The 26,785-nt window shown below is 41.7% G+C and overlaps 1 long non-coding RNA gene across 2 annotated transcripts in view; it reads left to right on the top strand.

The window, feature by feature from the left end:
• The first annotated feature begins 19,750 nt into the window (after positions 1-19,750).
• The window catches only part of LOC147995638 (uncharacterized), a 52,155-nt gene continuing 45,120 nt past the window's right edge, over positions 19,751-26,785 (top strand). The window contains exons 1-2 of one of the 2 annotated variants that reach the window (XR_015684970.1): positions 19,751-19,869; positions 26,646-26,783. This is a non-coding gene — a long non-coding RNA (uncharacterized LOC147995638). The remainder of the gene's footprint in view (positions 19,870-26,645; positions 26,784-26,785) is intronic. The other variant, XR_015684968.1, reaches the window with a different exon arrangement.

The raw sequence follows: 26,785 nt of genomic DNA, 5'->3' as shown, positions 1-26,785 counted from the left end.
GGTAGGTCTGTGGGTTTCTCATGGACTCCAGAGATCTAGGGAGGGCTTTCTGTTCTCTTGAACTGTTTGTTTTAGGAGATCTCCAAGCCTCTAAGGACTCTCGCCAAAGAGATTTTAACACTTCTCCAGCTCCCACAAGATTCCTCCTGAGATTGTCTTGCTAACACAAGCCACAAACTGAAGCGAGGGCTTTTCTACAGCATAAATGTGGCTATTTTCTGGGACACTCATTTGGCTCTTCCGAAAGGCTTGGAGACTTTGCTCCACAGAGTCCTTGTTTCCGCCAGAGTCCCTTTTCTTTGCTCTATCACGGAGGGTCATTCCTAACACCCTCGGTGATGGTTAATTGCACGGAGGGGTGCAAGGCTGTGTCTTAAAAGTGAAATGTTTGAGTGTCAAGTTGACAAGGAGTGGAATTGTGGTGCTCAGTCACGATTGTCAACTTGATGGGATTTAATTGAATTAAAAACTAATCTCTGGCTATGAGGAAGTTTGTAGATTTGGCTAATTGAGGCAGAAAGACTCACCCTCTATGTGGGCAACACAACTTTATGGACTGAGGTCCTAGACTGAACACAGAGGAAGAAAGGATTTGAGTGCCAACCCCCATTGCCCTCTGCTTCCTGGTATGGATACAATGCGACCAGTCATTTTCATGGCTGTTGAAGCCACTCCTTCCCTGCCAGGGTGGACCATACCCTTGAACTATGAGTCAAGGGAAACCTTTTCTTCCTTAAGCTGCTTTTGTCAGTGTTTGGAACAAAGGAACAAGAGAAGTAACTAAAATGCTTTCTGTCTGGCTTTTAGCCTCTTTCTAGGCAGTATATGAACCCATGTTTGCCCCAAGTTCTAGGGAACAACTGGTCAACCTCCAGCACCAGTTCTTTTTAACCATGCTGTTGCAGGAGTAGCAGGCAGCAAGCTCTGAGTGTTCAGAGACTGTCAAAGACTGAGAGGTAGAGGAACTGCCTTGTCTCCCTCTCGTGAGCCTTCATCCTCTCCCAAGTGTGTTTTTCTTTCTCTCCATTCAGCCTCTCTCTGAATGTGAGGACCTCCATGGAGCACTAACTCAATTATAAGAATGATACTTCTAGTCTCTCCTCTCCTTCTCTGATCAGTCTCCAATACCTTCTCAGAGTGAAGGTGGAGGATGTGTTAGGAGACACTACATACAGTTTCTTTGTCTGAAAGAAAGGTTTGGATGATAATATAAAACACTGCTATTTAGAGAACTGGCTAAATACCACTTACTGTTTTAAGTGTTGAAACAGCCAAGATTCTAAGCCAACAGCAAAAGTCCATTTACACAACTCTGCCCTCACTCTCATATATGATCCTTTTCTTAATTTTACATGGTATGTACTATATTCATTAGTTTGGACATTGTTTTCTTCTCTTAAAGATGCAACCGGGGGCTGGGGATTTAGCTCAGTGGTAGAGCGCTTACCTAGGAAGCGCAAGGCCCTGGGTTCGGTCCCCAGCTCCGAAAAAAAGAACCAAAAAAAAAAGGGGGGTTGGGGATTTAGCTCAGTGGTAGAGCGCTTGCCTGGCAAGCGCGGGGCCCTGGGTTCGGTCCCCAGCTCTGAAAAAAAGAAAAAAGAAGAAGAAAAAAAAAAAGATGCAACCGCTTGGGTCTTCTTATGTATAGACCTAGTAGTTCTGATGGTCTAGAATCAGTTTTGGACCTTGTGGATGCTCCCAGGTGCTATTGCCAACAATGGTAAAGTAAATAGTGTCTGTATATTTTTGGAAATATGTCTGCAGAACAAAGTTTTTAAAATGAATTGATAAAATTTTAAGTTAAATTTAATATATATCCTGCCTGTTTACCAACTCCTTTGAGTTTCTACATAAGTTGTTAGGATGTAGAAAATACATAGTCCACGCCATACTAGTCAGGAGTTGTAGAAATATTCAAGCATTAGTCTGTCTGACGAGCAAGAAGACATAATTGATTTTGCCTTCCATTTGTGGGCACTGTGAACAAGGATAGGGATCTTCCCGTCTCTCTCTCTCTCTCTCTCTCTCTCTCTCTCTCTCTCTCTCTCTCTCTCTCTTCCTCTCTCTCTCTCTCTCTTTGTCTCTCTCTGTCTCTGTCTCTCTGTCTCTCTCTATCACACACACACACACACACACACACACGCCCCTTTGGCCTGTTTCTATCTTTTCCTTGATTTTTTATTCCTAATTTTTGTATAGATTTTTTTAGGATGTCATATGTTAGAAACATTTGTCTTTTCTGGCCTGTCAAATGCAAATGCTGCCTCCAGCCCTTTGATATGCTGGCTTTCTATGTATCTGGTTTCTCAAAGAAGTTTTTCTGTTTCTGCAGTGAATTTATCAGGTTTCCCTCTGAGGCATCTGGATTTTATGGCATCCATAGGAAAGCTATAGGTTATAAAAATATTAACCCACACATAATTTTTCTAGTGTCTTTATCACATAATTTTTAATCTTGTTGAATACATCATTTTTTTAAGTGACTTTCATTTCCATTTAGTAGACCCAAGATCTCTAATTCCTTTTGCTTTACTGGTAGATAAAAATGTAAGTTTCTTTTTATTTTAAAACTCTTTTGGAGACAGAGTCTCATAGAACCCAGGCTGCTCTTGAACTTGCAGTTCAGCTGAGATTGGCTTTGAACTCCCTCTCCTCCTTCTTTTATATCCACCTCCAAACCCCCCTTTAAACATAGATTCTTACAGATAAATGCAAAGATAACTCATAATGGTAATGTTTTGTTGCTTGAGATAATATCCATTGTGTACTTTCCAGGAATCTTAACCCAAATCTTCTGGGTATTTTTTCAGGGACCAGTCTATGTTTGAATGACAGTTACAGTTTGTTTCAGATCCAGCGATGACAGAGGCAAGTACAGTTGTTCCACATCAATTTTATAGCAGATGCCAGAGAGGGAAAGTTAATAGGTCTAAGGTCACAGAGCAAATTAGGGTGTTGAAATCCAAGGTTCTGAGCCATTTAGCCGTTGCCCTAATCGTTGGGCATTCTTGTGTACAAAGTGCAGGTAGAAAGCATTCTTCTCCTTACTGCGTCACTCAGTAAATTACATAACCCACAACAAAAACAGCCAGAGGCCATGGATAGGGTAAAGCTCAGCCCATTGAAATGTGCAGATGTTTCAGTGAGTTGGGAAAATGGCCTGCTTGCAGAGATCATATATAATTGACAATGTGAGTCAGACTTGGGCATCATTCAAGATTAACCTTATCCCCTTAATGAAATTGCTGATGGTTTTGACTTGTTCCTCTCTGTCTTTTCCAAGTTGTCTGACAGTGTGTTACAGACACAGTCTTGTTGGTCTGAGGCTCCGTTCTCAAATGCTGAATTATGGAGTGCATTAAGGAGCTGAGAAGATCTGTTTGGAGAGGCAGGAACCCAGTAAAGCTTCTAATTTTTCCATGATGACTGATGGATTTGGAGCACTCTGAAGGGGCGGCTGTATAACGCTAAGTGTTTAACATGTGCCAGCGTTGTCACCTGACATGAACCCTTTTATTCCTTCACACACTCAGCAAGGAGTGGAGGGGAGGGGGAACGGCTGCCGAGAGAGAGAGAGAGAGAGAGAGAGAGAGAGAGAGAGAGAGAGAGAGAGAGAGAGGGAATTTCTGACTTTGGAAGCTGAGAGAGGTGGGAGGGAGTGTGGGCAGGGGCAGAGAGGCAGCGAAGAAAACCTGCCTGTGTCTTAATTACCTGGCATATTCCCTGTGTTGGTTTCATAGGTCATTGGATTTCTTCCAAAAATGTTGTTTTGCAAAGGGTGTGTGAAGTGAAGTCAGTCCACTGGTGAATAGGCTATTCCTTGCCAACAACAGGATATGAAAGTGTTCAGCTCCAAATGCAGTGCCCAAAATGGTGGGGGAAAGTCGGAAATGGCCTCCATCTGACCAGTTGCTATTTTCTCTAAACTCAAGTGGCTTTGGGGATTGGTCCCAGCACCTCATATACTGGGAGACTGTGTTTAAACTCAGGTGCCTCGAGTTCTTCAGTTAGCTTGTGGTTTATGTGGTCAGTGCAGAAAGGATTGACTCCATTGGAGTTACAGGCGAGGATTGTGCTTGTGGCAGAAATGCTTCCTTCCTTGATGTGCTTTCAAGTGCTGTCCTATGAATCCTGTTGGCAAGAAAACCCTCCTCCACCCTAGCACTTAGTTAATAAACACAACTTGAAATGCAGCCAGAAATGCATATGTTTGCTGTGCTGTTAGATTCCTCCTTGAAAGGGGAAGGCTCTTCTGAATGTGATACACAAAAGATTCTATTAATTAAGTGAACTTACAACAGCTCCCTATAGAATGAAGAAAAAGTAGCAGCACACATTGTTACAGCACTGATTGCTTCCGGGGAAGAAATATCCACTTTGACCCCTCAGTTGTCTCTCTTATCCTTGCGCTGTGCACACAAAACTATTCATTAATGTCAACAAAACTTATGAGACCATATCCGGCGGGGTGGAGGCAAGAGGACTAGATCCCAAAGTCAACATCTTCGCAAAACATTCCAAGATGAAAACTATCAGAGTCTCATTACACTTCAACGACTATAGTAGAAAACAAACTGCATCATTCAATACTCAGGTTAAAGATGAAACTGAATATTTCAGGGCTGTGTTTTCTTCTCTCTAGATTATGTTTATGTATGTAATAGGTATTAAAAGATTTTAACCAAACCTGTCCCTAGGTATAGTTGAGTATGTTCATTAAAGCTCTCATGGAAAGAAGGCTTCTAGAAAATAACTTGTATAACCCACACAGATGAAGGCAGAAAGAGCAGCCACCCAGGCAGGCACGCACATGAGGAGTATAATCAAAAGACAAGATATGTGTTGGATCAAGGAGCTAGGGAGGGAGCCTTCAAGACCCTGAAAACACAAAAGAATTCCTAGCTTGCTCTTTTCTTAACGAGTCTGTACTTGGCTTGAATGACCCCCACCCCTATCCCAAGACTCAGGCTCAATTCTAAAGTCAGATCTCCTAATACCCCCACCTTATTCTGGGTGATAGTACATGCTTTTTATCCTTGGACAGCTTCATTGTAAACTCTGTGTATGTCCTTGACGACTTATATACTACCCTTCTCCACTCTGGGCTCTGTGTAGATGACTGCTCTGTACTTGATCAGCTGAGTTCCTTGCCTCTGGCTTTTGCTTTGGTCTGGCTAATGGGAAGGTTTGGCAATAAGTCAGAGGGAAGCAGGAAGAAGAGATGGATAAAGTATTCTCATTGCCCTTCCCTCCAGGTCTTAGCTTGTTAATGTCTCCCATTGGTGCCTTTACCATAGTACAGGCTGCACTAGAACTTAGCCCTCACTCCCTTCCCTTGTGCTTCAGATTTCAGATTGCTGGTGGCCTCCTTTTAAAGTAAGTCTAGGGATTTTTTCCATCTTTTGTTGGCTTTCCTTAGCCATCATCCCTCTGCCTTTCACACACTTGAGTGAGCCATCTGTTTTCTGCCACGGTGATGACTTGTTCATAAATCTGTATCAGCAAGGCTTCTTAGAACAGAGAGCAGTCAGTTCTTGATCTGGATCCAACCATGTTATAATGAGTTTCTGATAGTGAGGCATCCCTGAGCCCTCAACATTGGGCTTGAAATTTGTGCTGTGTCCTGACTTTGTGCACTGCCAATGTGAGCTGCTACTGTTTATACTTTATGAGTCTGAAGACTCATGACTCTTCAGAGAAATACAGAGGTACCAGGCAAACCTCTTACATGAGTTATTTCCTCTTTCGTTTTTAATAGTGGAGAGGAAGACTTTCAGCTCCTTTGTTGGCATTTAGAGCTTCTTTACTGAAACTGTTAACTTCTAAAGGTATTTCCCTGATAAAATTTCCTTGACAAGAAAACAGTTCTTGATGTATTCCTTCAAGGACAGCAGCACTGACAGAGGGAGGACTCCCAAACATACTGCTTTCAGGACCTCTCATTCTTCCATTCTGGGCTGTGGTACACATGAGCTGTGATTTGTGTGTTCAGAAAGCATCTCAGTGGAGCTTTGTGTCCCCACACAGAGGTGCTGTGACAATATGCACCAGTGGATGCTCTGCCATCAGGACTAAGAAACAAACCTCTTCTTCACAATGGAAGGCAGCAAGGCAACCCACCTGCCTGGACCACTAGACTCTTGTAATGGATCATCAAATGTGTTCGTTTGTCTTGTCTTTAGTAGGCAGAACATGGCCAGATCTTATTCTGGATGTTTCTATGAAGTTATTTTTGGTGGCAATCAGTATTGAAGTTTATAGACACCTAGTAAACCACACCACCAAGTGAAGTAAACCACCTTCTACCAGGTGAAGACCTGAATAGAAAAATCGATCTTCCCCAAAGAAGAGGGAGTTCTTCCAGAAGACTCTCTTCAGACTAGACTGCAAGTGCTCAGCTTCGTATTCATGAGAACCTTTTATTAAAAATCAATCTACCTCTTCCTGACCATATACTCTTTCTTAATATTAGTAATTTGTTGTTTCTCTGGAGACCTCTACGGAATGGTACTCTGAACATAACAAAATTGGTCATTAATGTTTACCTGAAGCCAACTCGCGGCCGGATAAACTGTCAATGCTGACCTCAGGCTATGGTTCCACAGTTGGGCTGGTGTGAAGTATGCTGCCATAGGTAGACCTAATATAGTCTCGTTTGTGAATTCATACTCTAAGGTATTATTCCATGGTTAATGCTCTTTACTGTTTCCAAGAAAAGGGTCAAAATGATTAACCAGGCCTATGGTAATAATGAACACAGACTTCTCCAAGTATTTGAGAGACATGAGGAATGCTCTTAGTAAGAGGAATAGTATCTGTACCACTCTACCCACTCTGCTCCCCATCTCACCCTCCCTAGCTTCATGTCTCTCACTCATCTTAGATACCATGCTTTCTCCTGCGGCACAAGCTACTTTATCTGTTTGGAAAACTCACACATGTATGTGTGTATGACTGTGTATGTACCATGCACAAGAGAGAAAGCATGCCGTGTGCCCTTGTGAGTCTGGTTCATTTTGTTAATCATGGTGATCTCCAGTTCAAAAATTGCATGATTTTCTTTTTCATTATGACTAAATGAAAAGCCACAAACATACCCAGTCTTAAAATTATTAAGAAATTCTCTGCACTTTTGACTGGAGCCAATCTCTTTTCTTTCCTTTCTTTCATCCTTTCTTTCTTTCTTTTCTTTCTTTCTTTCTTTCTTTCTTTCTTTCTTTCTTTCTTTCTTTCTTTCTTTTTTCTTCTTCTTCTTCTTCTTCTTCTTCTTCTTCTTCTTCTTCTTCTTCTTCTTCTTCTTCTTCTTCTTCTTCTTTTTTTTGTTTGCTTGCTTGGTTTTGTTTTTGGTGACTCCTAAGTGCGGTCATTTAAAGCATGTGCCACCACTGCCTGGCTTAGACTGGAACTATGTTTGGAAGTGGTGACCCATATTCCTCTGTGTAACAGAGTTACTGTATGAGCTATGCCTCTTGAAGGTGGGAATATGTGGGTGCCGAATTTTCTTTAGTTTGAGATTTTAGGGAGTACTTTGACACTTGATCACAAGAAAGAGGGAATCAGACAAAATGTGTGGCATCTTCACATTTCCTGAAAATGGATATTAAAATCTTGTTCTTTCTATTGGTATATGACTTCGGTGAGTTTCAGATACAGAGGATTAGACCAACTTATTTTTAAATGATCTTTAAATAGCAGTGTGCAGCCTTGTTGTATTTGACAGGAAGATAGTTCTTCTTTGTTTCAGGAACACAACAGTTAAAGGATTGTGAGACTTTCCTTGGTTATCAGGAGATGGGCAGACAGCACGGGGACTATGGTGACTATGGAAATTTGAGTCAAAACACCTTACAGTTCTGTCTCCTGAGTATCATCAGACCTATAGGCTGCTTCAAAACCAGTGTTGAAAGACAAGACAAACAGTGTAGAGCAAGTATGCTGACACATGCCTTACTGTTACTGCAACAATCTGAAAATCTCTCTCTCTCTCTCTCTCTCTCTCTCTCTCTCTCTCTGTGTGTGTGTGTGTGTGTGTGTGTGTGTGTGTGTGTGTGTGTGTTCAATCTGCATCTATGTGACTCTGAAACCAACACAGCTCGGCCATGTAGATCATGTGTACGTTGTGAGTGAATAGGGGCCTTGATCACATTCCTGCCAATTATGCTGTTCTCAAAAAAGATCGGAGCTAAGTCTTAACATGTCAAGAATGCTGTGAGGAAGAAGGAAAAAAAAAGATCCAACAAAAACTAGTGGTGAGGAATTTTCAAAAATAGAAAGATGAGGGGCTTATGGGAGTAGCAAGCCATGACTTTTTCCAGGCAAGTCATTCTGAAGTAAAATAACCGTTATATGAGTTTTATTACATGATGTTATATGAACTTAGGGCTCAAAGCTTTAGGAACCTTAGAAAATATCCTTTTCCTTATACCTATCCTACAGATCAGTGATTTCCTCCTGTGGCGTTTACCTTATTCTGGCTAGAGAAACACGCACTTACATTTCAGATTCATTTTTCATGTCTGAACTCCCATCCCCAACCCCTGAGCTTGAGTTGCTAGAAAATAGGAAATCTGTTTATTATGCTTTAATCTCAAGGCAATTGCAGTGAACACAGTAACTGGTTTCAGGGCACATCTTCAGTTTGCAAGATGTCTTCTGAAGAAGAGTAATACAATTCTTAAAATGCAAACTCATGTGTGCTGGAGAGTTCCTCATATTCTATATTTGGTCTCTTGAATAGAGTCCCTCTTGGCTTGGACCAGGTCACTTGTCATATCAAACTGGCAGAATGGATTTCCCCTGAAAGTGGATGTTGGGAACCTGGTGACGAGTCCACCGTCCATGTGCATGCAGGCTGTGCAGTTGGCACCCTCCAGATGTGAATCCCAGTCTTGCCAGTTTCTGGCATTGACCTTAAGCAAATTTCTTAATCTTACCAAGGGAAATGGTCTAGACGAATTCCAGAGGAGGGTGCCCATGGCCTGGGGGCATTTCCTGTTGCTCCCAGCACTTGCGTAGGTGAGCTGGGTTCATTTAGAGGCAACAGGATGGGAAGGACGAGAAGCCATCTTTTGGGCTCCATGGAAAACCCTAAGGGAGAGGTCTCTGTAAGTGCTAAGACTTTGGTATGAGCTGTTGCTGAAAGCCTAGTTAGAGACATTGCACAGAGACAAGCAACTGGGTCCTGGCATAGCTTCCTGTACTAGGAAGGGCTATTAGCACTCCTACACAATCCACCATAGAGAATACACAGAAAGTCGGCTACCAAATCTGGAGCTAGGAATCCCAGCATTGTCACGGCACCCTTGAACTGTGAAGGAACTGTGGAAACCCCCAGTTACTGCTTCCTCTACCCGGATCTGTGAAAGGAAATTACCCTTCTAGGTTTTTTTTTTTGGATCTGGGAAATACAATTAACTGACATTTCTGAAAAGTCCCATGTGAATCACTCTAAATTTTTTTATTATTATTATATATTAGCAATTTCTCAGCTATATTCTGTGAAGTTGGGAGTTCTCTTTCTTTATGTTTACACACTTAGAAAGTAACAACAGTGCAACAGAGATGTAGAAGCTGTTTCTGCGGGCATATTATCTCTAATTCACAGTTATCGACCTCTGAGGACCCTTCTTGCTGGAGACCATAAGGCAGTGTATCTTGGGATTTAATATATAAATGGTTTGCTGCCCTAAAAAGCCTTTGCAGCATTGTAAGAAAAGAAGCTAGACCACAGTCTTCTTACAGTTTGACACTCTCTGATGTGACTTGAATCTGACTTGCTGAAAGTATATTTACTTAAAGAAAGGATTTTTATGACAAAGGAGGCAGCATTTTCATAACCCTGTGTGACTTGGTGAATCATGTCAGTGACTCCTTACATAACCGGTATTTCCCTTAGGTTATCCCAGTCATGAGATAGAGCCGGGATGCCCTACTGTAGCAAATTGATTGTTCTGCCCCCCCTTGCCCGTGACCTGTGGGAACATCCATCTTATCCAATCCCTTCCTCCGTTTTGATGGAGGAGATCCTTTGGGGGTGGGCACTTAGGGACTACAGTCATTCCCACACATTCATCTCTGTCTGGCAACACCAGTATTTCCGGACCTGGCCTTGAGCCACAGAACCATCTGCCAGTCTTGTCTGCCCTCTTTCTGATACAAAATGTTCCACATACCAGTACAGAATGCTTGTCCCCATTCTTTATTCCAGTAGACATGGCCATTTCTTGACCACAAAAAGTAAAAGGGTACCTGGGAATCTCTACTTGGGTTCTCTTCCGGAACATCCCATCTCAGCCCACCCACACCATTCACCTCTTGAGGGAGAATCATCTCGGTTTGTCTCCTTTCCCTTTTCTGACAGCCTCGGGACCTTGTCCTCTAGTTACTGCTTTGTATTTCAGGAATTTATCCCCAGCCTGAATGGACAGATGCTGCTGAGGTTGGGTTGAAGGGTAAACAGTATGGGCTTTGGTTGGAAACTGGGATTTGAATGAAATGATTGATGGCTGCATGTAGCCTTGTCTCTGGCTTTCCACATGGCACTTTATGATATGATTATATTCTCATGCATTACATTATTATGTGAGACAGAGTCTTAATATGTTAGTCTTCGAAGCCTTGAACTTACAGTCTCCCCACTCAGCTCTTTTGATTATAGGCAAACTTGTTTAATTATTTGGGCTTTATTATGTTCTGTAATTAACAGACTGTTAAAGAAAAAAGATTTATATAACATTGAAGGGACAATATAGAGGGTTCCTGTATACTTTATATAGTCCCTACCCTCCTTTATATAGCTCAAGAGCTAAGTACTTGGTTTGAAAATGCAAGGACTTTGGGATAAATAGATGTAAACTTGTGATTACATTTCTGACTTGTTGAATTACTAAAAGGCATGCAAAGCGATTAATAAAATCAGCATCCTGAATAGATCGTGTGTCGTCCTGGCACGTTTATCACATGTGCTAATTGCAGAAAACTTCCAGTCATTCAAATGAGAATCATAAGTGATGATGAACGCTTATTTCACAGTTCAGCATTTCGACTTTCTAGTTTAAAAGAGGTCTATTATAGCCAAATAGCATGCTAACAGTAACAAGGATGTTCTAATTGTTGGTCTCCTTCCAGGTGCCTGTGTTCTGAGCTCCTATCCTAGTCTAGACCACTTGTCCAGAACCACAAATTGATTTTTAAAAGCTCCCCACAGTTGCAGTCTGGAAACAGAGTGGGACTCCATTACTGTGTGGTTTCATCTTTAGTTTCGTCAGCTAAATCCCTCATGTCCTTAAAGGGCTGGAGAGTTTGGGGTCTACTTTAAGGATCTGGTAATGGCTGAAAGCTCGATGAAAAGGCTGTAAATATTTGCTGATTGATTGTGAATAGAGAAAAGGAATTTGACTTCTTCATAGTGGCTAGGAGGAAGGGTAGGAAGGAAGATTTACATACCTTCAATCCTATCTTATGTCTCATGTTTGGACACACACACACACACACACACACACACACACACACACTCACACATCTTTTTAAAAGTAGACCTTTCCCCCCATCTTACAGTTATACAAATTGTGGAAATTAGAATATAAGTTTTCTATTTGCCTCATTCAATGGCATAGCTCAGATAAATACACAAAAAGCTAACACGTTGGATAAGGCTAACATGGATAAGAATTGACTCTTATTTTCGATCCACTGAAGGGAGGTAGTTTAGGTGGAGCAGACAACTATCAGTGCCATGAAATGTGAACATTATCAGGACACTTGTCTGCCCCAAATATCTTTTCCTTGACTTTGTCACCAACACTGAAAAGGCAGGCAACCATTTAGCCAAGATAAAGACTTTGTCTCCACAGGTGTCATTAGAATAAGAAACATCTATTCTGTGTGAAAGGCAAATGCCAACACATTAGAGAATATGTAAAGTGTGAGTGCATAGCCTTTTGTTTTTGAGAAAATTTAAAATTTTGAGATAACTGCAGATTCACATATAGTTGGAGGTCCAGGGTCCTCAGACCTTCCAGGTGATTTCTCTGCCTTGTGTAACTGCAATGACTATCACAACAAAGAAGATGGCATTAATTCCTTTTGTAGTCTTTATTCTGATTTCCACGATTTCACATGTATTCTTTTGTATCTAGAGATACATGTGCATATATACATATTTAGTATATACAATTTTATGATGTATGAATACATACAGCCACCATCCTAGTCCATCATTATACTCAAGATATTTAGACACAAAATCCAATTCTCATGATATGCCCTTTACTCCACCTCCATTTTCCATCTGGTCTCACGTCAATGAATAATTTCAGTGAACCTTGAGAAATCAAGCTGGTGCTGAACTTGAAGCTTCACCCCTATTGACTAACATTCATGGACCTGGAAGATGTTTAGCATGCCAGAGATGGGAAGTAAGCACCAATATCATCCAGCTACAAACCCTTCAACCTACAACAGCAACCTACCTGTGTGATATATTGGTACACCAGCAGAGCAAATGTTACAGAAGTGATCAACCACTTTCTCATCAGATTGGAGGCCCATCCCAGGCTGAGATTACATAGACATGAGCCCTAAGGGACAACCTACGATTCCTATTCTGCGAAAGGAACTTGGTAATTAAATGACTCCTAAAGATATACTTCTGTACCCAGAGGCTATTGGTCAAGCCTCAGCCAGGAAGCATCTTCTTGAAGTAGGAGGAAACTAGAGATGTTCAGAGATTGAGAGACATTGGAGCATTCTGCCCTAAATGTCATTTCTTTATCAAACTCTTCCCTCTAAGGCTCAGGGCTTTATTTCAAAGAGGAACTGAAAAGATCTTGAAAGCCAGAAGCTGTGGATGACTAGAAAATTGGTGTCTTCCAGACACGACAGAGTTGACACACATATGGACTCTCGGAGACTGTGTCAGCACACACACAAGATGTGCATAGGTTCAAACCAGACAACTTCCCAACAACGAGAAGGGGTTGAGTGGGATTCCACTCCTAACTAAGAAACAGTTTGCAACTGATACATACTAGAAAAAGGGAAGTCAGTTTTCTCCAGTATCGTATCACCAGGTCTATCAATCACACTCAAGTGCAGGCCCCGTGCCCAGGAGCAGTTGGCCAACACAAAATGGCCTCCATGGTGTGTGTGTGTGTGTGTGTGTGTGTTTTGTTTGGAGTTTTTCTTTTTCTCTCTTTTTTCTTTTTTTGTTTATTAATTTTTTGTTTTATTTTCATCATTTGTTTTTAATTGTTTGAGAGAGACAAATATAGACAGTAGAAAGAGATAGATAGATAGATAGATAGATAGATAGATAGATAGATAGATAGATAGATAGATAGAGAGTAGAAAGTTGGGTGGATAAGGAAGTGGGGAAGAATAGGGATGAGTTGGGGAAGGTAAAGAACATGATCAAATAAAAATTAATAAAAATTATATTATATAAAAATAAAGATTAATTAATTTAAAAATAACATTTTGTTATTTTAACAACATTATAGCTATGGAATCCAGAACATGAAACAAGTGTGGTTTCTATAATCTAACTTAATTTTCTGCAAATTGTGTGTACTAACATCTTGTTTCTTTAAAAAGATTATTCAAAACAATGTCTTAAAAGGTATTTATTTATTGTTGTTCTCTATATATACATGAGTATTTTTCCTATGCTTGTGTGTGTGCCAGGTACCCTTGGAGGCCAGAAGAGGTCATTGGATCCACCCGAATGAGCAGGAGTCACAGCAGATCCTGAGCTGCACTTTGGCGCTGAGAATGAGAACCTGGGTTCTCTGCAGGAGCTACACTGCTTTTCCCCACTGGGTAATCTATGCAGACACACGCCCCATCCCCCACCCCAGGAACCTTCCGTGATTATTGGTGCACCATGGTTAGTTACTAAGGAGTGTTTAGGCTGGTTGTAGCTTTTTGCATTTATGAATCAGTTTTCAGTTTCTTTGACTTACTGTATATTATTTAACAAAGTTAAAGAATACTCAGTATTTATTGTAATTTTCAATGTATGTTTTCTTGTTTGTTTGTTTGTTGTTTTTCCCAACCCTCAGTACTCTAATAGACATAGTTAATTTTCCATAGTACTGAACTGTACCATTTCTAGTGAAATGTGGAAATTTTACTTTCAGTTGAATTCTTTAGGCCTCCTGCTTTAAAATGGAAATTCAGTTTTAAGATGTAATTCCCTCATACATTACACACACACACACACGCACACACACACACACACACACACACACACACAGAGCACCTCAGCAAATGCTCTCGTATGCTTCTCATTCCCCAACAATGAACAATGGTTTTTAAAACTTGTGAAGAGAAAAATGGCTATCATATGTATTCTTACCATTACCCATTCTGTTCCTTTTCTGGGTAAAATGAATGCAAAAAAAAAAAAAAACATACTAAGAAAGTTTTCTGTCATTAATTTCATATATCACGAGGATATATGACCACCCATGCAAAATAATTGTTCAAATTAATCCTTGTGAAGGTGTCCCATTGTTAATTTTATATGTCGTGAGAATTTGTGACCACCCATGTAACAGATAAATCCCCTCTTGTAAACTCTTGACAAAACAGAGGGTTGATGAGAAAGAGTGGGGTGGGGAATTAGATTCACAGAGCACCTGAGGAAGATGCAATATTTTCCAGTCTTTTCAGAGGTCAAATTCTCCGTTCCCTCCTCCTTCATCTGCTGCTGGACCACCGTAACGTCATCACAGACTTTACTAGCCTTTATTGCACAGCACTGCAGTAAATACGCAAATAAAATGTTCCAATGTTGCTTACATCAACCTACTTCTTTGTGGGGCGAATAAATGAATTCTGGGATTGTGGTGGGGTAGAATCAGAATTCTGGGCCTCCTGCCTCAGTTTAATTCTCTGAGCTCTAGTCCAATGTGTGATTTGGAACACTGGTTCTCAAGACGTATCACTTGAAGAAACTTTGAGCGGCTGAGTACATCTTGGTAAGCATCCATAGAAAGGCTCCAGAAAGTTATATAGGAAGGAAATTTTCTTCTCTTATGCAATCCAGTGATTGCTAAGACTCCTCCCTAAACACACACACACTCTCTCTCTCTCTCTCTTTCTCTCTCTCTCTCTCTCTCTCTCAGCATTTTACTTGGTAACAGTTTCAAGCACACAGAACAGTACAAAGAGTATTCTCCATAGTCACCATTTAAATACTTTCTGTCCTTCATTTACCTAGACGATGTTATCTGAACTACTGATAAGAATTGCCAGCAACATGGTACTTTAGTTCTAAATTATTCAGCTATATTCCCTAGGAACACCGCCCTTTCAATCAACAGGACATACACTATCAACTTCAGGAGAATTTACACTGATTCGTTTTCTCTAGTTTTACGTATATTGCATTTCATGGGTTGACTTAACAATGTTCTCTCTAGCACCCGTCCCCACCCTCCTCCGGGGCACAGCTACTTATGTTTTCAGAATTCTGTGGTCATCACACAACTGTGCCCATTTGGCTCCTCTTTATCCAAGCTCAATCCAGCACACGAAGATGTAGTAGAGGCAATGTACTGGGAAACAGGCAGGAAAAGGCTGGAAGTGTTAAGAGAGGAAGAGCTGATACTATGGGTCTGTTGTCTGGGAAGGAGGGAGGACTAGGGGGTGGGATGGGAGAAGAAGTGGGCAAAGAATGAATCCCAGCTGAAAGATGACCTCAGTCAGGTTCCCTGGGAGTGCCAGAACAAAGTTCCTATTAGAGGACTGACTCCACCTTGGCAGGAGGGGCCACTTGCGTAGCTCTCTGTTGAGTCCATGACTGAGTGTCCCCTAAGCAGAGCTGCTGTGGCCAGTTCAGGTATATAGCAGCCATGGGCAGAGGTGATTGAGGAATGTAATAACCCCTCCTTTTTTTTTTAAAATAAAACACTCTTCATTTGACCCAGTTCTTTTGAAACATTCTTCACATTCTTCTCTTTTATCTTAAAAAAAATTATTACTATCTTCTGAATATCAAGGTTCCCTCAAATTTTGTAAGGCAGGGCCCACCGTTCCATGAAATAACAAGAAGAGGTGGGCGGGGCCTGCCTGAAAGTGATTAGGTTACCAGGGCTTCACCCCAGTCATTAGGATCAGAGTCCTTGTAAAGCCCTTATAAAGGGAATAGGCCTTCACCAGAGAAAGCTGCTGTGTTTTGAACTTGGACTCCCTAGTCTCCAGAACTATGAGAAATAAATTTGTGTTGCCTATAAATTATACAGCCTAAGAGATTTTGTTATAATTGTTATAGCAACCTGAATGGCTCGAGATATTGATCACTGTCTGCTGGTGCCCCCTCTGCCTTGTATGTTTTTAGAACACACCACCTGTTTGGAAACTACAAGCAAGCAGATGCTGCTGGCAGGAATGATTATTGGGTTGAGTTTTACTTCTGGTGATATTAGCATTTGGATCAGTAGGCTGGGTAAAATGGGCTCTTCTTCCCAGTGTGGATGGGACTCTTCCAATCTGTTGGAGGTCTGAATTGGACAAAAGGCTAATGAAAAGGGGATTCTCTCTGCCTAGCTGTTTGCAAAATGAGATACTGGCTTTCCCCTGCTGTTGGATACAGACCTGAACTACTGGCACTCTTTCTTTTCTTTTTCTTTTTTCTTTTTTTTTTTTTCGGAGCTGGGGGCTGAACCCAGGGCCTTGCGCTTGCTAGGCAAGCGCTCTACACTGAGCTGAATCCCCAACCCCCACTCTTTCTTTTCATAGTTTTAGAGGTGCAGGAGTGTAGCTGTGCTACTTACTCCAGGGTTTCCGACTGATGATGACGACGGATCTTGGACTTTCTTGAGCTCTATAATCACATGAACTGACTTTTCATTCTCTCTCTCTCTCTCTCTCTCTCTCTCTCTCTCTCTCTCTCTCTCTCTCTGTGTGTGTGTGTGTGTGTGTGTGTGTGTGTGTGTCTCAGTATAGACATACAACGTTGGCTTTGCTTCTCAGAGAACTCAGACTCATACCGTCCTCCAGCCGCACAGAAGAGCATCTTAAATCCATTGCTCTCTGAGCTAAGGAAAAGGTCGGCTCTCAGGCTGGAATCGTCAGCCTGAGCTAAAATTCTAAAGAACATCTCGGGATACTCCTACCAATTGGACAAATGAACACATACCTGTTGTTATAGTCATAGCGATGGCTAGTGTTACAGAAGGGCAGCTCCCTCTGTCACCCTGACTCTCCACTGGAACTGGTGCTGGACTCAGGGTCACTGGAAGAAAACTCCTTGAACTGTGGCTCACTGGATCTGGCGTGGGAGGTGAATAGACTCAGGTTCCGTGGTGAAGGTGCTGGACTCAGGCTCACTGTGCTCATGCCTCTCCTTCTCAACACAGAGACAAATGGCCTCTAAGTTTCATCTTTAAGAGACTGGAGAGTAAAATAGCCCTTCATATCTAAAATCCACAGAAAGCTTGATGTTGCCTTTAGAAATATTTGGGACAGGTTGTTTCCAGAATGTCCACAGCGGCGTGTCCGCTCTGCAGATCCAGACTGTTTTATATCCATGGTGGGGCTTACTTCTCTTGGCAAGCTTCTGAATCCTCTGTACACGAAAGCAAAGCAAAAATGACCCATATGACTCTTGATGGGCCACAGAGAGGGTACAACTTCTGCCTGACTCTCTCTTGCAATGCAGCCACAACACGGTGAAGTATTCCAGTTTACGTGGAGAGGCCACTTAGAGGTGTTCTGGTCCCCAGCTTCCATTAAATGCTTAGTGATGGTTAACTTCAGCTGTGAGTGGATGAGTCTCACCTTTATTCTTTCAGTATTAGACATCTTGGAGCAGATACATGTCCTTTGTGTCCTGTCCAAGTTCTTAGTCCCAGGAACCATGAGCATAATACATGGAGTCTTACACTTCTAAATGTTTCTGGTCATTTGAATGTCGGCAAGGGTAGTGTTTTTAATGCTATGGGCCAAACTTTACACTCTATCCAATAGTTCAACAATGTTGTACTGTGAATTTGCTTTCAAAGTCAAATAAAATCTTTGCTCATGGAAAGTTCATATTCTAGCATAGAAAACGAAATACATAAATATAAAAAAAATCTGGCAATATGTGGTGGAAGTGGAGGTGGTGAGGTGTTGCCAGAGAGATGGATTAGGAGACAGACTACCCTGACAGGGAGCCGGGCTTTGTCGCACAGCAACAAAGCACCAAGCACTCAGCAAAGCCTGGAAATGTTTCCTATTATTGGGAAAATATACAATTCGAAGATTGAACAAAAGGGATAGCAGACACTTGAAAAGTAAAGATGAGTCAAGAAAATTGTACAACAAAATGTTCTAATTCTGGCAAGTTGCTAATAACAGTCGCTGTCTGCTGTCACTGGACACACTCTGGACATCACTTTCCCAGGCACTCCCACGTGTGTGTGTGTGTATGTGTGTGTGTGTGTGTGTGTGTGTGTTGTATGTTTTGTGTGTGTGTGTTGTGTGCTGTGTGTGTGTTGTGTGCTGTGTGTGTTGTGTGTTTTGTGTGTGTGCATGTGTGTGTGTGTTGTGTGTTGTGTGCTGTGTGTGTGTTGTGTGTTTTGTGTGTGTGCATGTGTGTGTGTGATGTGTGTGTTGTGTGTTGTGTGCTGTGTGTGTGTTGTGTGTTGTGTGTTTTGTGTGTGTGTGTGATGTGTGTGTTGTGTGTTGTGTGCTATGTGTTGTGTGCTGTGTGTGTTGTATGTTTTGTGTGTGTGTGTTGTGTGCTGTGTGTATGTTGTATGTTTTGTGTGTGTGTGTGATGTGTGTGTGTTGTGTGTTTTGTGTGTGTGCGTGTGTGTGTGTGTGTGTGTGTGTGTGTGATGAATACAAAGGGAAAGATAATTAAACACAAAGCCTTAGACATTTTGCTTACTTTTCCTCATGAGTTATTTAGCAAGTTGACATTAATTTTACCATTCTGGAGTCTTACCGCTCTTATCCCAGTAACAGAAATAAACTGAGGCTCAGTGACGTCGGACAACCTGATTCAGGTCATAGTGAAGGTGAGCCAGGATCTGGAAACAAACACTTCGGCGGCAGTAGTGGTTTAGGCAGTAGTGGTTTCGATAGTGGCTTCAGCAATCTCTGACACTCCTGAGCACAGTCTCCCCACTTCCTCCCTTTCATGCGTCTTCAGAAACATCTAGATGTTGCCACCTACAGCACTGACAACATAAATATGGGAATAATGGTTAGGTTTAGCCCATTCATGAGAAAATGGTGATCATGAACCTCAAAGAATTTTCTGTTTCCAGTCGGTAGAATGTGAGATAAAATAAATGCCCCCACCCCTTCCAGAGGGACACCTGGAGTGTCCCTGAGAGCTTAGCCAGAAACCAGGACTGTGGCCTTGAACTGGTCACTTCAGCCTTCCTGGCCAAACTTCCCTCCTTGTAAGATGGGGCTGTGTTGAGTGGTATGTGTGCGCTCTTTCATTGGGAATGTTTCATAGTCTACAAACCTTGAACTAATATCTAAAACAGGCAACTTAAAAATATTCCTGCCATTCAGACTTTTGGTTTCTTTCCCTTAGCAAGCATATTGGTTCTACACATTGAGAGCAAAGAGTCACTTCCAACAAGAGGATGGTTTGGTGGGGAGATGCTCTGAAAGACTTGGGACTTTGATGGTTTGCATATGCTTGACAGGGAGTGGCATTATTAGAAGGTGTGGCCTTGTTGGAGGAAGTGTGTCACTGTGGGGGTGGGCTTGGAGACTTTCCTCCTAGCTCCCTGGGGATGTTCAGTGTGTTCCTGGCTTCCTTCAGGTGAAGATGTAGAACTCTCAGCTCCTCCTGCACCATGCCTGCCTGGATGCTGCCATGTTCCCACCTTGACGATGATGGACTGAACCTCTGAACCTGTAAGTCAGCCCCAATTAAATGTTCTCCTTTATAAAACTTACATTGGTCATGGTGTCTGTTCACTGCAATAAGATCCTAAGACAGGAACCTAATGACGCTTTCAGAATAGCTACCAATATTTGTAAGTCTACAGTTTCAAAACTATTAGTGTAAACCTGCTCTAAATATGGAAGTAAGCACATGTACTATTTCTTACACTTTATTGTTGCCTTAGGGTTTCCTTTGCTAAGGATATATCATTGTTTGGTTGATGTCTTTGAGTTTCTACTAGGTGACTTTACTAGAAGAATAAGTCTCAATGATTTACCTCATTAAATGACATAAAGTTCTAATTGTATAAGACAAAGGAAATGAACACATGCGTGTGCGCGCGCTCACACACACACACACACACACACACACACACACACAGAGAGAGAATGTTTGAGTGAAAACATTCAAAACCAAATTCATTGTGACCTACATTTGCAAAGAGCAACAAAACTTGTGATAATTGCTCTCTTCTACTTTCTCTGTTTTAATAGCTACTGGTAATTGCTACTTCCCAGGGAATCATGGGAATCTGAGGTAAATTGCCCTCCCTATCTATATTAAACCGTTTGTAACAAGTGAATGTGAGGGGCCTGGCAAGCAAGTAAATTTATGGCCTTAATTTTGTTGCTTGGATTGAGTGCATGTGTTGCAAACTGTTTCTTAATTGCTATGACCTTGCCTCCTGGTGAAAACCTGGGCATTTATGAATTGTTACTTGAGATCTGCTGATAGATAAGCTCTTATCTGCAGAAGAGGGCTGGTTTTGCATCTTATCCTTTCCATATTTGCTTGCATTTGTATTTGCGGAAATATCAAGCAACTTGAAACACTGTGTTAACACAAAGCTTCATACAGGCTCCAAACTTGATCGGTGCTTCCCAAAGCTCACGCAACCATATTTAACCTTGCTGTCTACTTACTAGTTCATTCCTTCAGGAGGAAGAAAGAGTCCTTTAAGGTCTGGCTTCAAACACAGCTTTCGAATGACTTCAAATGAGAGAAAAGTAAGCTGTAACCGTAATTAATAACAAACCTCCGAATAACATGAAACTAATTATTTCCTAGCAGAGAAAAGATGGACCCAGGTTTATGTAGCACATCCCATTTCCAAATATTTTATAAGCATGTTTCTGAGTCTCTCTGGCCATCATGGTTATTCTGAACCTCTACAACAACCAAAAGCTAGCCAAGAAAGTGATTGAAACTGTCCGAACTGTGATTTAAAAGATTCTCATTGTTTGATATTGCCCAAATCTGTGTATAATCACATTTTCTGCCAAGGTGGTTGTCTTAGTTAGGGTTTACTGCTGTGAACAGAGACCATGACCAAGGTAACTCTTATAAGGCCAACATTTAATCGGGGCTGGCTTACAGATTCAGAGGTTCAGTTATTATCATCAAGGTGGGAGCATGGCAGCATCCAGGTAAGCATAGTACAGGAGGAGCTGAGAGTTCTACATCTTTGTCTGAAGGCTGCTAGCAGAATACTGGCTTCCAGGCAGCTTTGGTGAGGGTCTTAAACCCATACCTACAGTGACACACCTAATCCAACAAGGTCAAACCTAATAGTGCCATTCCCTGGGCCAAGTGTATACGAACCACCACAGTGGTATAGTCCTCTAATAATACTTGTTTTAGAAAATTAGGTTTTATGGGTTTAGTAACTACATAGGGAAAAATCTCAAACTAGAGCCTAAAGAATCTTAAACAAACCTTGGTTAAAAATACCAGATTTTCCAACTACAGATGACATGTTTAGTGTAATACTCCAATACATTTTGAAGATTATAACAGTCTTTAGGTACTGTCTAGAAGTGGTGCCATTTGTATAAGTTGCCTGGACTTAGGACTTAACAAATTCCAAGGTACAGTGTCTTTCCAAATGTCCTTCAACTCATTGTCATTACCGCCACTTTATTATGGGTGCTTTTCGCCATTTAAGAAGAAAAATGCTATCATTCAAAGTGAGGAGCCTTGTGCAAACTAGCATGTGAGTACAGGATTCAGCGTTTAAGCCAGACAAGTGCTTCTAGCCCTGCTCATTGAATAGGGTCATTGTTTCCCACCCAACCTTCACACCGTAGCTGTCTACTGGTTTTAAAACCTTCTATAGATCTCTAAGACCTTTTCTGGAGGTTCTCATCCAGTAATTCCATAATTCTATTATATATATTCTATTATACATATATAATTATATAATATATATATATAAATTAATGAACTCCCCTGGCAATGGGCAAAAAGACCCTTCAGTGGTGTTGTTGTTCACATATCAGTCAGACAGAGCAGTTGGCAGCCCTTTGTTCTTCCTAGTTTGATGTCTGGTTTGGTGGCCAAAGCTGTCTTATGCTAGGACTCATAAAAATCAAATCAAATCAAATCCAGGTAGCCATGCTCCCCACAGATCTGACCCTCCAAAAACACTGCACAGTCAGGCTATAGACACCCATTGTTGCCCTACCATGCAGCACAGATGGATGATGTCACCCAGGGGCCCTCCAGCCACATGCCCAGCCTGCAATGGAAGCCACCACAATGTGATGCAATGTGATGGGAAAGAGAAGATCAGCTTGAGCATCATGAAGAGAGATGGAACTGGAGACTCAAGGGCAGAGAGGAGCAGCCTGTTATGAACGGCCAGCCCTGCCACAGGGGCACTGGTGAAGTCCCAGACAAGCTGCTACTAAGGGCCATGCCTGGGTTTGTGGCTTGCAGCAGTTGGGGTCATTGTCAATCTATGTCTGTGGCTCTTATTACCAAGACATGGAGAACATGGAGACTCTCTGATTGGGGCAGCAGTTAGGGACCACATGGATGTCCAGAGGCTATGCATGGCTGGCCCTGCTCCTCATTGGATACAGCACTCTGGAGGGCTGGCCCTGGCTCTACCTCTCACTGCAGGCAGCACTTGGGAGAGCTGGGCCTGTGACTGGATTGTGGGTGAGCAGGCCCTGAGGTGAGAGTGTGGGAGAGCTGACTTGCAATGCTGAGGAGAGCAGGGTTTTGTGCCTCGTTTGAATATCAAAGCACTGCTGCTCCTGGTGGAGGGGGCTCAGGTGAGCTGCCCCAAGGGTGTGGGAGCAGGAGAGCTGGCCTAGATAGTTGTCTGGCATGAGGTGGTATGGGTACGGGGTGATGCGTTCTTCTTTGCCATCTACAATATCCAGGAAAGCCAGCCCTGACCCCTTACTGCCGCAGCACTTTGGAGAATGGACCTTGCACCTTGCCCGCTGGAGCTGGTCTTGATGGCAAAGGCATGGGTGAGCCAGCCTGAAGGGTATGAGAATGGTTGAGCTAGTTCAGCTCCTCACAGAAGCCAGAGATTTCAGGCTGGACTGATGACTCATTGCAAGGAACATTTGCAAGTGAGGATGTGTGGACAGAAAGACACATACTCTGGAACACACTGGGATACACTCCAGCTTCCACCATGAGATATTTTTATGCTTTGTTTTTGTTTGTGTTTTATTTGGGGGGAAGGTTGCAAGGGTGAAGGGAGGATATGAGGAGATAGGGAGGTCAGTGGGCCTGGGGTGCATGATGTGAAACTCACAAGGAATCAATAAAAAAATTTAAAAAATACATTACGCATACATTTCTAGAGCTCCAATCTTCTTTAGTTAAAGAACAAGGTCCTGGGGTTTGGGATTTAGCTCAGTGGTAGAGCGCTTGCCTAGCAAGCGCAAGGCCCTGGGTTCAGTCCCCAGCTCCGAAAAAAAGAAAAAGGAAAAAGAAGAAGAAGAAGAAGAAGAAGAAGAAGAAGAAGAAGAAGAAGAAGAAGAAGAAGAAGAAGAAGAAGAGGAAGAGGAAGAGGAAGAGGAAGAGGAAGAGGAAGAGGAAGAGGAAGAAGAAGAAGAAGAAGAAGAAGAAGAAGAAGAAGAAGAAGAAGAAGAAGAAGAAGAAGAAGAAGAAGAAGAAGAAGAAGAAGAAGAAGAAGAAGAAGAAGAAGAAGAAGAAGAAGAAGAAGAAGAAGAAGAAGAAGAAGAAGAAGAAAGAACAAGGTCCTGATGTTACTAATTCTAAAGTCTTAGGTCTAATTGAGTAACATTAAAAGTTTCCATTTCTTCTCTGAAAAGACATTTGTAAAAGGCAGTACTTTGGAATAAAATAGATGTGGGTAAAAGTATAAGTTCCAGAACTTGACATTGAAACTTAGGAAAAATCATCTATTTTCAATAAACTTTGGAGGCCATAGTTTCCTAAATGAATGCTATGACTATGATTATGACATCAGGTAACTCATGCACCACGTTTCCGGTGGTGGTTTACTGAGTAAACACATAATACAAAAAAGCTGTGACAACTTGTACACAAGAGATTAAATACAAGAAGCCAGGAGAACCTAAAAATTATAAAACCTAGTTATTGACAGGAAAACTTTTGAAAATCAATGAAAAAATCAATGATTAGCTACTTGGGGACAGAAAGACATAGGAAGGCAGAAGAAAGATGGCTGTTATTCTCAGGTTTCACCCTGGTAGATAAGTAGGTTTTCGTGGTGAGTCAGGTTTCTGTTACTGTAACACCTTAGGAATCAACGTAGGAAGAAGAACTGTTTCCTCAGGCTCAGAGTTCTGAGGGTTTAGTCTATGATCAATGTCCCCATTATCTTTGGGTCTGTGGTGAGGAACGACATTATGGTGACACAGCATAATGGGAGTGCTCATTTTAGAGTTGGGAAGTGAAAAAGAAAGAAGAGTTTGGGACTGCACAGTTCCCACCATACCCTGTCCCTTGAGTGAAGGCCCACAGCAAGCTTGCTTTCGAAGTTTCCACCATATCCCAATAGAGTCAAACTGTAGATCAAGCCCCGCCCCCTTCTTAGTTCATCATTCCTGTATATATATTTTTAGAAAATTTTTGTTTTATTATTTACTGATTTTATATATGTGTGTGTGTGTCTGTCTGTCTGTCTGTCAGTCTGTCTGTCTGAGGGTGTGTGCACATGTGCTTTTATGTCATGTGTAGCCCAGAAGTGTATCTGATCCCCTGGAGCTGGAGTTGCAGGTGTATGGGTAGCCCAACTTGGCTCTGGGAACCCAACCATGGTCTTGTGCAAGAGCAGCAATCGCTCTTAACCACTGTTTCACCCCTCTGACCCCTACGCCTGTGTTTCACCTGGATTCCTCCTCCTGTATCCTGTCCACTTTCCTCTGTCTCTGTCCATTAACTAGGGCTAGTGATGATTTCTCCCCATCTTTTGAACTTAAGTTCTCATCATATCTAATGATTAAAAGATACTCGTTATGTTACTTTGTGAATGTGAGCTCTGCCTTTCCGAATTATTTTAAAAATCTCAGAGGCAAAATTTCTTATATCTTCTGCCTCAGTAGATTCCACAAGGACCCAGGTGGAAAGGACGGCCTCATAAAAGCAGACTGAGTGCCAAGGAGCGTCCTCTATGTGTGAAAGAGGCAGTCAGGGAGGCATCTCTAATGGCTAGAATGCTATCATCTTACGTTCAATTTTACCAGCTGATCTTTGCTTTCTAACAGAGCCATACGAAACACACAGATTATTTTAACCCTATATGGACTATCTGACTGATCCATTTTATTTATGTATTTATGTATGTATTTATGTATGTATTTATTTATTTATTTATATTTCTCTTTCTCCTTTAAATGGTAGTGCAGTTATTTACGTGTTAGAATGACCTGGAAGTTTTAAAAATTATTCATGTATAGAAAATATCACAATGAAGTCAGAGTTTTTTCTACAAGTGGATTGAAGACAGCAATACATTTTTAAAAGTTCTTTGGAGATTCTAGTGTACAGCCAAGACTTAGCGCCATTGTTGGACATCAAACTATGTAAAGTATGATAAAGAGACTCCCAGATTAAGGGATGGGGAGATGGCTTAGTGGGTAAGAACATTTGCTCCCCAAGCATGAAGACTTGAGTTCAAATCTCAGCACCCATGTATATGCCAGGCATGTCACAAGGACCTGACTTCAATCTCCCAGAACCTACATAAAAGAATGGCATGGCCACAAATGCCTTTCGTCCAGCAGGATGCGTGGGAAAAAGGTAGATCTAGGAACTTATGGGTCAGTAATTCTAGTTAAAAAAATAATAATGAGACTCAGGTTCGGTGAAAGACCTTATTCTCAAGAGAGTAAGTTGAGAAATTAGAGAGCATCCTCCTCTGGCCTCTTCATGCACATGCAGAGGCATACACAATTATACACACACAGGCATACATTATCCACACTACACAGAAAGAGACACACATATGCAGACAAGCATGTGCATACATGTGAATACACACACACACACACACACAAACAAACACACAAAATCAAACAACAACAACAAAATAGAGAAACCTAGAATAAAAATAGGTAGTAAATAAATATAAGGTCTGGAGTTTTTAACAGTCTGTATCAATCTGTGGCCTCCGTTCCTGGTTCTAACCACGTCTTTCTTAGCTATGGAAGGCATACTCTGCAAAGAACTGGAAGCTGGAGCCCAAAAACACTCCTGTGGGAGAAATGAACCTCCTTGCTACAGCAGGAATGTGTAGTCACCGTTCCTCTGGATTACCCATACTCTTACTTGGTATCCATTATTTAAACCCTAAATGGAATGCCATTTCTCCAACAACTTTAGTACTCCAATATTTGAAACATTAGTTACACCGTCTTAAATATGCTAGTATTTGTTCACAGATTCCACAATATATACAGACATTTGAGTGTTTATTTGCTTATTATATTTCCATTTTTTCTTATACCTTCAGATTTTGAGCTCAGTGCTGGAACAGACCACACCACATCTGCTTTATTCATTGCTGTAAAGTGGACATTCATCATGGTACATAAGTTAGGAGCTTATTATGTCCTTGGTGAAAGAATGGAAATCAAAGTACTGGTTCCTGGT

The sequence above is a fragment of the Rattus norvegicus genome, chromosome 3 (assembly GCF_021556685.1).
Source record: "Rattus norvegicus strain SHRSP/BbbUtx chromosome 3, alternate assembly SHRSP_T2T, whole genome shotgun sequence".
NCBI lineage: Eukaryota > Metazoa > Chordata > Mammalia > Rodentia > Muridae > Rattus > Rattus norvegicus.
This window is presented reverse-complemented; position numbering and strand designations above follow the sequence as displayed.